Source organism: Tachyglossus aculeatus, chromosome X4, assembly GCF_015852505.1.
Source record: "Tachyglossus aculeatus isolate mTacAcu1 chromosome X4, mTacAcu1.pri, whole genome shotgun sequence".
Taxonomy (NCBI): domain Eukaryota; kingdom Metazoa; phylum Chordata; class Mammalia; order Monotremata; family Tachyglossidae; genus Tachyglossus; species Tachyglossus aculeatus.
The window spans coordinates 51,086,010-51,100,428 of record NC_052098.1 but is presented as its reverse complement, the minus strand read 5'-3'; the positions used below and the strand labels follow the sequence as shown (position 1 = coordinate 51,100,428).

The 14,419-nt window shown below is 40.6% G+C and overlaps 1 non-coding gene across 1 annotated transcript; it reads right to left on the bottom strand.

Annotated features, from left to right (window-relative positions):
* Nucleotides 1-12,768: 12,768 nt before the first annotated feature.
* On the bottom strand, nt 12,769-12,906 carry LOC119948408. The gene has a single exon (XR_005456805.1). It is a non-coding gene; the product is annotated as a small nucleolar RNA SNORA7 (small nucleolar RNA).
* Nucleotides 12,907-14,419: the final 1,513 nt, after the last annotated feature.

Below are 14,419 nucleotides of genomic sequence, written 5' to 3'. Positions count from 1 at the left end.
AACATGGAATATATGGGGGAAGAAAAACAACAGCTAAACAACTGTGTACCTCAGCAGTAAGTGAAAGCATGTGGCAGAGTTCTTTATTCTGTGCAATCAGAAAGGTGATCCCTCTCAATAAGGTGCAGGTTAGTATATAGACCCTGAGCTTTAATTATAAATCTATGGTTTGGGTTCAGACCCATAGGACTGCATTAGGATAGGGTTTTAATATTTCCCCTACTATTCATAACTTCCTGATTTTACAGCAGAGCTCCAAAAGGGAAAAAATAATCAGTCACGATTCTATTTTATTAAAGTCTTTCCCCCAAATCCCTATCGATTTGAAGAAATAAAGAAATGTATACTGTCTTCTTTGCTATAGTACCTGCTAGAGAGCTCACAGAGGGCTGATTCACAGCTGCCTGTTCTCTTGGGCATTTGAGCTTGAAGATCAGACAACATATAAGAATTCAGCCATGACTCAAAATGGAAACAAAGAGGACCATTCTTAGCAAACTAGGCAATGTGAAATGAAAAACTACAGGCTTTAGGCAGTAGCCCCCTAGCATGCTGATCCACCACATTGTCCTTGAGGGCACTACTGTTAAATACATATGACAGCCAAAGAGATGAGGAGAATGGTTTCCAGAATAAAATGATTGGATCTCCCTTTTCATGAGGTAGAATAGACAGGGCTATGTAAGCCTCTAAAGTACCACTCAAGAACAGGTTCTGTAAGACGGCATTGTCTACTCTTCATGTGGCAACTGAAGAACATATTGTATTATATAACCTTTTCCAAAGCTTGCATTGCTTTTACTGGAACTTTCTTTTCTTTGGAATCATGTTAATGACAATTTCTGGACAACAATTTACTTCTTAACAAGTTGGGTTTGTTAGTTTAGAACCAATGCACTGAGGGCATTTGTACTGAGGCAAAAGAAAATAGCTATACGCTTACATCTCTGGAAAAATATCAACATAGAAATTGATGTATATCTTGCACATATATTCACTGCTCCTTCAAAATAAAACTACCTTCATGCAAAAACACAGAGACAGAAGGGGTGGGTCTTTGGAGCTGCTGTTATATTGACAGAAAAGAAGAGGTTTTATGTTAAGTTGATAACCTGGGTATTGAAGGGCAAAAAGACAGTCAGCAAGAAACTACGTTTTCCTTGAAACTGTTCAACTTTTTTTCTTCTCCCCAATTCTGCTTATTAATATTCAGGCAGCAGTTGGTTTAATTACAAGGTTTGGAAATATCAAAGCACAGAAACCAAATGAACAAAACCTGAAATGCAAAAGTGGCCTCTAAACATGGCATTAAATATGTTTGGTAAGGGTGTTTGGGGTGGAGGGGTGGGAGAAGGAGGATACTTTAGAGATTACTGGTTAGAACCTCTGATGGGTCTCAAACTCCAGCTATGGAGCACTTTTTCCCCAAACAAGAGAAGAAAAAAACATTTGTCAAGCTAATGGTACAGTCTAATGACAACTCAGAAGAGTTAGGCACAAAAATTATGTCAGCAGGCTTTGGATTGCCTCTCTCCATACCCCAGTTAGGAAACTGACTCACAGTGGAAGGAATGTTGTATTTCTCTTTAAATACTCAGATGGAAAAAAGCATTGTGTACGTGTGTACAAAGGATGGGGTGGGGAGGGAGAGAGAGAGAGAGAGAGAGAGAGAGAGAAAGAGACAGACACAGACAGACAGACAGACAGAGGTATTTACTAACCTCCATCTACATTAACAACCTTCCAAAATACATGTGGCTGTTTCACTGATTGCCCAAACCAAAAATCTACATCAGGGCTAACTAAAGCTAAAAAGCACCTGCTGGGACAATGAGGTAGAAGGTATTAAGGGTATCTTATTGCCCAATAGATAGTTTAGTTTGAGACTCTTACTGAACTTCTCCAGAAGAACCTCCAAATCTCATTTCCCCAGCCCTCACTATAGGGAGTTCAACTGTGGAATTTTCTTCATCCTTTAGACCCCATATCAGATCCTACTGGGCACACTAGTTAAGGTTTGAACAAGTTGACTCTGCCTACCTATTTGAGTGTAGATGCCAAAGCAAACACCACAAAATGAACAACTCCATCCACAGTCCAAAAAGGTACAGTTGCTCAGAAAGGAAACAGACTAGGGGCTGGTGTGGAAATTATCTCCTGGATTCCAGCTCACAACCAAGTAACATTTGGGACTATTTTCTTATCCAGGTGATAGAATAACAGCATGAGGCTACACTAAAACCCCCAGCTTGGATCCATCTTTGAGAGTGGCTCACAGGAACCAGCAACCACCAAGGAATGTGGCCATGTGAAAAAAACCTCTGCCAAAAGGAAATCCAAGGGGGCTTACATCTGCAAAATGTCATTGTGCCTCTCCAAATGATTGAACATTAAAGAGCCTAAACAACAAGTTGAAAAACATGTCCTATTTTTGCATCTCCTATGTAATAAATAAACATTTCTATTTCAATATTTGGCATTGTGACAGGGCCTAGAAGGAACCGGAGAGATAATTAATAAGGGCAGGAGGGGAGAGTGCAATTAAAAATGGGAAGACCACTCCATAAATAAGTGTTTCATACTGAGAAAGATTATTACTAAGACCTCCGGGCTTCAAACTTGAAATCAAATCACTCTGAATGGATAATTGGAGCATTATTAGAAAAAGTCATCATAGTTTCTAGCCTCTAAATTGCAGGAGATCCAAGATTTTATTCTGACCTCACCGTTTGCCGGTTTAAATTGACAAAATAATCATGGGCTCATCCCATTAGGGATAACTTTGCATAACCTTAAGGTTTTTCATTCATCTGATGCTTTTCTTCACTTTTCTCTTAGCCAGAAGAGAACACTGGGCTGTTGACTGCTCCGAGAGAAGGCTTTTCCCAAGGTTGTTTTGTAAAGCAACCTAGAAAACAGGGAAGATAAACCATGGTCACCTGAATAATAGTCTTGGAAGGAAACAGACCCCCATTAGAACAGAATTGGAGCTGTTTGTGTCTCTGGTCAAATTCACTGAGCACGCTAAACTATTTATGTTTCCCATCTGAATAGCAGTCCACATGATTGTCACTCATACGAGGGCTTTTGGCTTCTACCAGCTTAAATGGAATGATTCAAAACTGAATCATTTCCTGTCATTTAATTTCATAGTTGAATGCAAACTATAGTGAGATAAGGTCATGAGCAAATGGATCTATCTCCAAAAAGCTATCAAACTCCCCAGGCTGCTGTAAGTGGAGACTTAATTGGCCACAGTAGGCTTTGCTATTGTTACGACATAAAAATAAGTACTTGAGATGATGGCCAATGACCACTGCCCCCTGAGCCAGTGCGATGATCATAGAGGGGTTTGGTTTTCCATCTGTTTCCACAGAACACAGGAACATCTGTAGATGTTTTAAGTAACAATCAACTATTTCAGGAAGAGAGAGAAAAACAACCAGCGAGGGAACCACTACTACTTTGTTGTACCCAGAAGGAACGGCGAAGATCTGAAAACTTAACAAAAACATACCATCCATTGACATCAGACTCATGGAATGACCTGTGCCTTCCTACTCAGTCTTGCTTCAGAAGGTCTACACAGGGACACAGTGTGGCCTACTGGAAAGAGTGTGGTGTTAGCAGTCAAGGGACTCAGATTCTAATCACAGCCCTGAACCTGGCCTGCTGTATGACCTGGGGTGAGTCGTTAAACTCTATGGGCTTCAGTTCTCTCCTCTGTAAAGTGGAGGTCAAATAAACCCTGCTCCTCCTCTGTAGATTGGGACCTCCTGTTGGCAGGGACTGTGTTTGTACACATTATCTTGCACATAGTGCGGTGTTTGGACCATCAGTCGGTCAATGGATGGATAGTATTTATTAAGCGTTTGCTGTGTGCAGAGCCCTGTACTAAGTGTTTGAGAGACAACAATATAGCAGAGTTGGTAAACATATACCCCACCCACAGCAAGCTTACAGTAAGTGGTCAATAAATACTACAGTAATAACAACACACTTGTCTCCTGAAAGTCTCTCAGCATAGTTATTGGCTTCAGATTGACTCTTGCTTGGGTCAAAATAACAGAACGAAATTCAGAGCACCTAACTGTGACTACTATATTGAAGATAAGTTTAATTATCTAGAAAATGAAGTTGTAGCTAAAAGAAGGATTACACTTTTCAGTACAGAGACTAATTGCTACCAAGGACAGAACCAGACCATTTGCACCTCTTCAGATGAAAGGAAATATTCTAGACATTAAATTTTAAAACCGGAGGCAGGTACCAAAGTTTTGAGACCTCTTTACCTGTAGGTCTTCAACCAATGATAGATTCTCATATGCTTGGGAACGTTTATGTGGGGTCAGGAACTAATCCTGGTCCCAAAATGTGCCAGTGTGAGACCAAGTCAACTCCCTTCATTTGCAGATCCCTGCAGATCCCCCTGACCTCCTTCCCACCATTGCTCCCCTTCCCTTCTCCCTCCCCAAAGGCCCCTGTTTATGGGGAGGGGGGGCAGAGGGGAGGGGTGAGGTGGTTCCTCTTGTCTATATCAGCAGACTAGGAGAGGTGGCCTGGTTAAGCCATTCCACCCACCAGATTGCTCAGCCCGCATATTTTCTAAACAAGGAAAGTACATTCCAAATTGGCATTAATGCAGTAATTAGACCTCCAGACCTGGGAAAGTATTCAAATGCAGCTCATTGACCTGTACTGGTGCATGTGCCTACAGCTAAGATTGTTCCATTATGTCGAGACGGGTTCACACACAAAAACCTATGTGCAGGACCCAAGTAGCTCCCTCCCCAGTGCCTCTTGTTTGCAAATATGAACACTCCCAGAATGTTTATGCTATTTAAATTACTCAAAATTAAAGAAGAAAGTGTGGGTATGCAATTGTAGAATTGTGTTCGATTTGGCAGCAAATCACTGGCAAACCCAGGGAAATTGGCCCTCAGAAGGCCTCCACTGAAGTCTGGATGATACAACAGCAATAATTTGCTTAATTTATTTAGCCCCTTTCATTTCCAAATTATTTTACATCTATCATCTCATTTGCCCTCACCAAAAAAAAAAAAAAATCCTGTGAAGTAGGGAGGGCTCAGATAGTTTTGTCTCCATTAACTCCCTTCCCACTCCAAAGCTGCCAACTTCCCACAGAAGGCATACTCTGATTTATTTTCTACTTACTTTTTTTCATTTTCATCATATTGTTTCTGGTTTATTTTATTTTACGTTTTGAGAAGCAGCGTGACCTAGTGGGAAGAGTACAGGCTTAGGAGTCAGAGGACCTGGGTTCTGAATCTGACTCCACCATGTGCCTGCTGTGTGACCTTGAAGAAGTCCATTTAAATTCTCTGTGCCTTGGTTTCTTCATCTGTAAAATGGGGAGTAAATACCTGCTCTCCCTCTCCCTTATACTGTGAGCCCCAGGTGGGACAGGGATTGTGTCCGACTTGATAACCTTGTATCTACCCTAGAGCTTACTGTAGTGCTTAGCACATAGGAAGTGCTTAACAAATGTTATTATTATTATTAAAATTATTCCTCCTCAGCTACATTATCCCAACTACCACCCCAGCACTCTACTATTTAAGCAACTATCTCAATCGATCATATTTGAGTGCTTACTGTGTGCAGAGCACTGTATTTTGCACTTTGAAGAGTAAAATATAAAAGAGTTGGTAGACACGTTCCCTGCCCACAATGAGCTTACACTTGTACATATTTCCATTCTCTGGCTCAAATCAGCTGTATCTCTCCTTTTCCTTCTGGCTGTAGATTATGTCCTGTATCTATCTGTCTCTCCAGTTTGTCTGTCAGTTCCTTGGGGACAGGGATCACATTTTTTGTCCCTACTGTACTCTCCCAAGTCCGTGGTATAGTAGCCAATAGATATGATTTATTGATTGATAGGGAAAATAAGGCACAGAGAGATTCGCAGTTTTACTTAAGGTCACACAGAGAGTCACTGCTGAAGCTGAGTTAGTATCTGACCCCTTTAAGAACTCTTTCCACTAAACCATCCGGAACTAGTGCTAAGGTTCTTTCAAGGCTTTCAGAATCCAAGCTCCAAAAAATAGAAAGCCATAGAACAGTGGAGGGTGTGAGGATATGGTGAGGAGTGGGGAGATTGGAAGAGAAAGAAGAAAAAGACCTCTGTAGAAAATGAACAGGGAACAAACAATATAGCTCTTATACCATCTGTCAGGAGGTTGGAGCTTCAGTCCAATGTAATGTGCCTTTAAAAAGTACCATGTCTACCCTGCTGTACTGCTTACTTTCTGAAGCTAAGCCAGGGGGATGTACATAGTAAGATCTTTGTCTCATTTCAGGGAGGATACAGGATAAAGATTCTGTGCCAGTAATCTTCCTTGGATTAATGGTTTCTCTTTTATCTGCTGTATTTCTGCTCAGATGTCTTTGCACTGAATGAGTCAGTGGAATGCAAATGATGGGTACAGTCAGTCTGAAAATACTTAAATCTAGCTTTGCAATGCAATGCAGGTTTGAAATATATATATATATATATATATATATATATATATATATATATATATATATATATACACACACACAACTGAAGGAAGGGTAGATGAAAATTATAGATAGATCAATAATGTAAAAATGTGGTGTTTCCATCTGACAATAGATTCATTTTTATTTTCTTTTGTTTCTTTTTTCTTCAGAACAACATTTAAATGCTTGATATGAATGGAAGGAATCTGCAACATTCCTTTCGTGAGCATCAGAATCTCAACAAGAATCTGACTACATAGAAAATTGACTTTATTTCAGCTTTTAAATGAAGAACCTTCATTATACAATAAGACTATCCTTAGAAGTAGCATTCTGTAAATCCTGATAAAGAAGAGAAATGGGCAGTTAAGGCATGATTTATTGGGGGTTTCTCCCTTTTTGTCATCGTTATATACTAACTTTTCTGTTCAGGTTATAGCATTTTGGGCACTCTCTTGGAATTTTTGACTAAGAAGGTTTTCTCTAGAAGGAATGCAGGATGATATTAATACTCAAATCCCTTAGTTCTTCTCTGAGCCTCAGTTATCGTATCTGTAAAATAGGGATTAAAACTGTTAGCCCCCCGTGGGACAACCTGATCACCTTGTAACCTCCCCAGTGCTTAGAACAGTGCTTTGCACATAGTAAGCACTTAACAAATGCCATTATTATTATTATCATTAGTTTGGTCTGCAGTAACTTGATATACGTAGCATTGTTTCTGAATGTAAGAAGCTGAATTACTGGATATTTTTGAAAATCTTCCAAATTAGTTGAATACTCACTCAAAATTTTGCTTTGATTTCCTATGTTGAGCATTTAACGAGAGACTACAGTGAAAGAATGAATGATCTCCATAAGCAATCATCGCTTCAAGAAAGAATTCAGTGTCTGGGGGGTAGTTCCCTCTCAAACCTCCATCAACTGCACTTGGGAATACTTTTCATGCCATAAACACAGTGGCTTCTTTTTGCAGTTCTACTACTGCTTTAGAGCTGCTCAACGTCCATGTATACTTTAAACCTCCATGAATTTCACCCATCGATACAACATAGTTCTCGGAAGAAAAGAGAGTTAGTCAATATGCCATTTTCTAAAAACCTGATTGACAAAATAAAACATTGTTAAGCAAAGATCAAAATGTGGAACTATCCCCAAGTCTTGCTTATGTCATGCTTGATGAGTCCCTGGTGATTTTTTTTTCAAACTTCCTTTGATCTTACTCTACTACCATTCATTTCTGAAATTTCTACAAGCGTTCCCCTGAACCATACGACTGAGCACCATTTCAGGTAGAAGTGGGGTGAGAGGACAGTGGAAAAGGATATGCATTGCCTCCAAAAAGGCAACCCAGAAAAGCCTTGTTTCCCTCAGGTGTTCACTACAGAAAGACTCCTTGAGTATTGTGATTGCCTCCATTTCATCAACTTATTACCTATTGAACTACAATTATATAATGGTGTGTGAAGAACATTTTGGATCTCCAAAGACAGTTGTTTCAGTTCTCATGCTCAATACTGCATTCTGGGTGCCTCCTCTTGCCAGAAAGCTGAATTCAGATGAACACATTAGTGCAATTGGATTCTGATTTCTGAAGTGACTTTTTAGTGGTCTAATTCTCTTCTCAGCTCTGTTCAGGGAGCTGAACTCTCCGCTTCATTCACTCTCCCGAAAAACCTCTTAAGAGGTGATATCCATTTGCCTTTTGGAAGCTATAGACATGAATAAATGTCCTCCTTGGATGTTTGTTTGGCTGTCAGCAGCAGACTGATAATTCCAGTAATCGAAGGATTAAGGGACAGAGAGGAGGACTCGAGGTAAACCAAAGGATAAGCTCTTCCACATAAGCGACTACCCCCAGGCTCTGACTTGCATCAGATCAAAATTTCTCTGGGGTGTCAGAAGGTAGAGTACTTTGAAAAGCACAGTACTTGTTCCCATCCCCTTGGAAGGATTTTAGGTGTCTCTATATGCATGTTCTCCAGCATCTGATGAAATGATAAAGCCACCATGGTCTGAAGATACAGTTAGAATCCCAGGATTGGGTACATGTTATTCCAAGCCCACCATGAAAAGCAAGCACTCTAGTTTAATCAGAACATGTTCTCAGATCAGTGCTCCTCTATGCAGTCACAGAACTAAGCAGAGAAGCAGACAATAGATTCCATCCAAACCATAGTCTCCAACCCAAAGAGATATTTCGTGAGAGAGAACAAAACCATCCTACAAATGTTCCCTAGTATTTTCAGAATTAACCTTTTACTGAGAGCATTGTTTCTGAGCCTATGATCACTATGATCACTTCCTTAGATGAGAAAGGAGTTAATTCGCGATCTGAAACATCTCGGAGCCCTGGATCAAACAATGTGAGAAATGATTAAGTCCATTCATGCATCAGACAGGATAATTCTGGTAAAGCTCGTGCTGACAGCATTAAAGAACAATGATGGAGGAGCCTAGCCTTGTTGTTGTCATTCTAATTGTCACCATGAGTGACGAAAAATGTGTTTCCTTTTCCAACATACTGATCTTTCAGCTTTGTAATATCTAAACTGTGCTCATGTCACTTGAGAGTCAGATAAAAAAGGGGGAGTGTGTGAGTGAGAGTGTGTGTGTGTGTGTGTGTGTGTGCATGCATTACAGAGAAACAGGCAGACAAACCAGGGCTATACTAGAAAAATGAAATGAAGAACTGAAGGTAAAATGCCTTCTAGATATTTCAAATGAAAGTGGATTTGGGGAGGGGGGCCCAAGTTGCAGGGGGGGCAAACCAACTATATTACCCAGATAGCTGTCTCAAATCTCCACTTCAATTTGCTATTGTAGAACTGGTGAGAGCAAGAGTGAGAATCAGAATGAGCCAAAGAGCATGTTTTTAGTGAATATTCCTGCACACCAAACAGTGAAGGTTGTCAGCAATTTCATGAAAAAGGCTACTTTTAGCACCAAATTAAGACAAGGGCAATGTTTCCAGCCTCCACCATGAGCCTTTCAAACAAGATTGCCCAGAATTTCTTGTTAAAAGCTTAAGGGCTCAATTTATGTTAAGCATCAAGGAAATGTCTCATCCAAACAGGATATCAGTTTTCATATTAAAGAAGCACACTGATCTCAGTGCATAAATGTTATTATTCACAGTCACAAAGGAAAATAACGTTTACTTTCACTTCCTTCATATGGAGGAATGAGGGAGTTTTGCCCTCACTGAAGCCAGGGGAATGTTCGCAAATAGCATTTCTCCTTGAGGAAAAAGCACATTTCTGTTTTCAAAAGTCAGTAGGTAACTTCATAAAACCTACTTCCATATTTATTGCTTTGCTGGGTCAGTGTACAGTATGTGCATTTTACCTTTTAAACATAGGTTTCAAGCTGAGAATCAGAGCTAACTTCAGTGTGTGAAAAGCAAGCAGATTCCATTACTGATTGTGACTTTACTTCAAAATGATAAGCCTGCTGGATGTAGGTTCTCAAAACCAATTGTCCAAATGGGAATTTATGATGTAGGACTTCAGTTTTATCATCCATGGGCTTCAAATGTATACACACACACACACACACACACACACACACGGGTGGGTGTATGTGTGTGTGTGTGTATATACACACACATATGTGTGCACACACACATATATAGATATGAGTGTACACACACATATAGATATGAATGTGTATACATATTTACCCAGTAGAAAAATCTCAGAGTTAACCCAGGAAACCAGTTGCATATTTTTTCCTGATTCTCCCTGCAGCAATTTCCTTTCCAGAACATGTTATAACAAGAATGGCCATTGGCAATAACCATTTCTGGCATCCAAGTAGATGGATATGAAAGAGCTCTGTATTTTTCCAACACCATCGTAAGGATCTATTCTTTATTCTTTGCTCACCAGGAGCTGCAGCAGAATCCTTTGCTGAATTTAACTAGTACTAAATTACCAACTGTAAAAAAAATCCCATCTCTCAAGATCCTCTTAATGAAGATACCTCTCCATTGTTATTCTGGCATATCTTGGTCCTAAACCTCAGGGAGACCATCTGTATAAAATATGAGTGGTCACACTATAAATTATGAAGGGGCCACAGTAAAAAACGGTTACAACATTCGGCTGGCACCAGCATCTGAAAAGATTCCAATTAATTACTATCCAGAGGATCCTAGGAGAAATGTTGTCCATTAAACAGAAAACCTATCACTCTGGAACACAATTTTGCTAGTGAGGTTCCATGTGTTTCCAGCTATAATATTAGGTGGTCCATTTGAACAGTCCTCACTTGATACAGTGTGTCATAATGAGGACTGATTTTATACTAACAGGAAATGGAGAAACAAATAGAAACAGGTCCAAATGATGTATTTCCCAAAAACTAAGCAGGGATTGATGCTCTTTCTTTTATTATCTCAGGCAGAATAAAAACATCCTTCCCTGTTCCATGGCATCCCCAAGAGAACACCATCAGGAAAGGAAAGACTTAGTCACTACACTGACAATGATAGCTTTCATTGTTTTAACTGGCTACAATTTCCATGGCAGCTAGAGTATACTAGGTAGTCAGTCACAAACACAATCATAGTCCACAGAAGAAAATGCAAAGATTGAGGGTGTGGGAGATGAGTCTTTCCAGAGGAGTAAAGCAGTAAAGGGAAAACTCAGTATAATCATCCAGCCACTTGAAGGGCAATTAAATGGGCTAGTATTCCATGTGAACTCAGATTTAGTGCAATTATTTAGAACAGTATCCATAATAAAGGAGCCTGAGTCGCTCATTTGGGCCAAGATGGGGAAACATATCTTAGCTATCATCAGCAAAACTCAGTTTGGCGGATGGGATTATTTTTTAATCTAGCCCAACTCTTCCTTTTACCATTCCTCCTACAAAAACCCAAGAGAAACAACCACCTTGATTTCCCTGGTGGTTACATTCTGCCTCTGTGCAACAAACCAGCTGAAAACTGAACAGTGGGTGAGTCTATGCATGGGACTTTTTTCTCCTCTTGCTGCAATGGCCCATCTTTTCTTCATTTGTTTTTCTTTTTTTAATGCTCTCATAGTACTCCTAGCATAGTACCATCTGCTGAAGCCCGATGAACAGGTAGCTTTAAAATGATGATAGCTCTGGGAAATGATAATCACTGGGTCATAGAAAGCTGCACTGCAGTGTATAAATAAGATAAGTAAAAGTGCTGAGGAGTGCATGTTTGCTTTAATAAAATGTGTTTTCCCTTTTTGTGTCGAATGCCTTTCTTGAATGCCTAGGGAATGTAGCTGAACAATACACCAAAAGCATGAAGGGAGGCAGTTTCAGGATCTGGAAATGAGGGTGGGATTAAGGAGTGGAAAAATGAAATATTACCAACTGAAGGATGAAAAGAAGGGGCAGGGATTCAGGCCTCACATCCAGTTTGCTGAAATTAGAGCCTTCGGGCTCCACCTCACAGCCCTTCCGTACCCATAACGGCCTTCATCGACGATGAAAATTACACACATGGAGGGATTGGGCCTTTAGTTGCACATTAATCTACATTACAAATGATGCAAAGAAAGTGTGCATTCCCAAGAGGGCAAGTGACTTTACCACATAAAGCCAAGTTCAAGGTGAAATCTTTGGCATTCCGAAGTTTGTTTGTTTTTTTGTTTTTTTTTTAAAAAAGCAAGCAGTAGGTCTTGGTCAAGGGTCCCCTCTGGATTTTTATGATAAAAGAATACACCAAACTCTAGTATGTTTCTGCTTGGGTACAAAGGAAAGCTAAATAGCAATTGACTACTTTGGCTCAGTGAATGGGCTATATATCAGCCAGTAATCAACAACACTATCTCCTGCCATGCATGTATGGTCTAAACAATGGCACCTCATAGACTGCATCACCATATGGCAGTGGGACTCAGAGACAAATGGATGATTGCAGCCATTCAATGGGTCTAGTGATGAACTGACCATCAGCGCCTATGCTCCAAACTCAAGCTATTGATATCACTGATGTATCAAAAAGCAGCATCAGACCAATCGAGGAGGTTAATATCAGCTTCCTTAGACAGCTTCCTTGTCTCCTGCTTGTCAGGTCGTCTCTGACCCATAGCGACTCCATGGACACATCTCTCCCAAAACACCCCACCTCCATCTGCAATCGTTCTGATAGTGTATCCGTAGAGTTTTCTTGGTAAAAATATGGGAGCGGTTTACCATTGCCTTCTTCCACACAGTAAACTTGAGTCTCCTCCATCAACTCTCTCCCATGATGCTGCTACCCAGCACAGGTGAGCTTTGACTTGTAGCAGATTGCTTTTCACTCACTATCCACTGCCCAAGCTAGGAATGGAATGGGTAAGCCTCTGCTTGACTCTCCCTCCCATAGTTGAGACTGGTAGAGTCCTGGAAGCTCTCCAGGAGCAATCCTGAGAGGGGAATGATAACATCACAACAGTCTTATTGATACAAGAAACCCAAGCTACAAGTTACAGCCCGCACAGCAAATGTGCACTTCTCAGTGACACCAACTCTGTTACAGTGTACTCTCCCAAGCTCTTGGTACAGTGCTCTGCACATAATAGGTTCTTAATAAATATGATTGCTTGATTGACAGTGTCTACCAGACAGCCATCAAGGTTGAGGATAAGGCAAAGAGACAGCACCAAGACTGGTTTGACTAACATAATTTAGAGATTTAAAAACTTTAAAAATGCATCAGCGACTCACAGTGCTTCCTGATCCCCCTCTAGACTGTAAGCTCACTGTGGGCAGGGAATGTCACTGTTTATTGTTGTATTGCACTTTCCCAAGTGCTTAGTACAGTGCTCTGCCCACAGTAAGTGGACAAGAAATACTATTGAATGAATGAAATACAATTGAATGAATGATAACAACAAACAGAGAACTACAAAAACCTGGGATGGGATAATCAGACCAAGCTAAAAAAAGAAGTGTGACCAGTGGTGGGAATTGAAAACACATGAGGACCAGGTATATGCTAACCACTACCAAACTAAGATATTTTGCTCATTGTTAAAGAAGGTCTATAGCCCTATTTATACATATTAGCACTGCACCACTAAGTAGCCTAAATTGAACTACCCTCTTCACAGGTAAAGAGGGGCCCCCATACAAATGGCAAGGACCTATAATTATTCCTGAAAATGCCTTCCACCATTAAGAAGGAGAATACTCCTCCAAAATATAGAAAATTGACCAGAATATGGACACATGACCATAGCTCCTACTTCTGAAGAAGCAACTGCCACAATCCAAGCTTTAAAATGTGGTGGGGGTGGGGGGTTGGGGAGGAACCAAGTTCCTCTCCAAACCTATACACTCCAACCCTGACCTCTCACCTTCTCTAGGAAGACATTTCCTTCTGCCTTCAGGACACCTCTGCTTGGATGACCTGTTGATATCTCAAATTCACTGAACTCTCCCAAGTGCTTAGTTCAGTGTTCTGCACAGAGCAAGTGCTCAATAAATATGATTGATGGTATTCCTGCAGAAATCTCCAGCAAGAAGGAGAACTGTGAGCCCGCTGTTGGGTAGGGACCGTCTCTATATGTTGCCAACTTGTACTTCCCAAGCGCTTAGTACAGTGCTCTGCATATAGTAAGCGCTCAATAAATATGATTGAATGAATGAATGAGAACTAATCATCAGGTTTATTGCATGAACTTTCCTGTATGTAACATGTATGTAACATCACTGTAAGTGCTCAGTAAATGATTGACTGACTGACTGGGAGTCAGAAGGACCTGGGTTCTAATCCTGACTCCTCCACATGTCTGCTGTGTGGCCTTGGGCAAATCACTTAACCTTTCTAGGCCTCAGTTACCTGTAAAATGGGGATCAAGGGTGTGAGCCCCATGTGGAACAGGAACTGTGTCCAACCTGATTAGCTTGTATCTATCCCAGCACTTAGAACAGTGCTTGGCACATA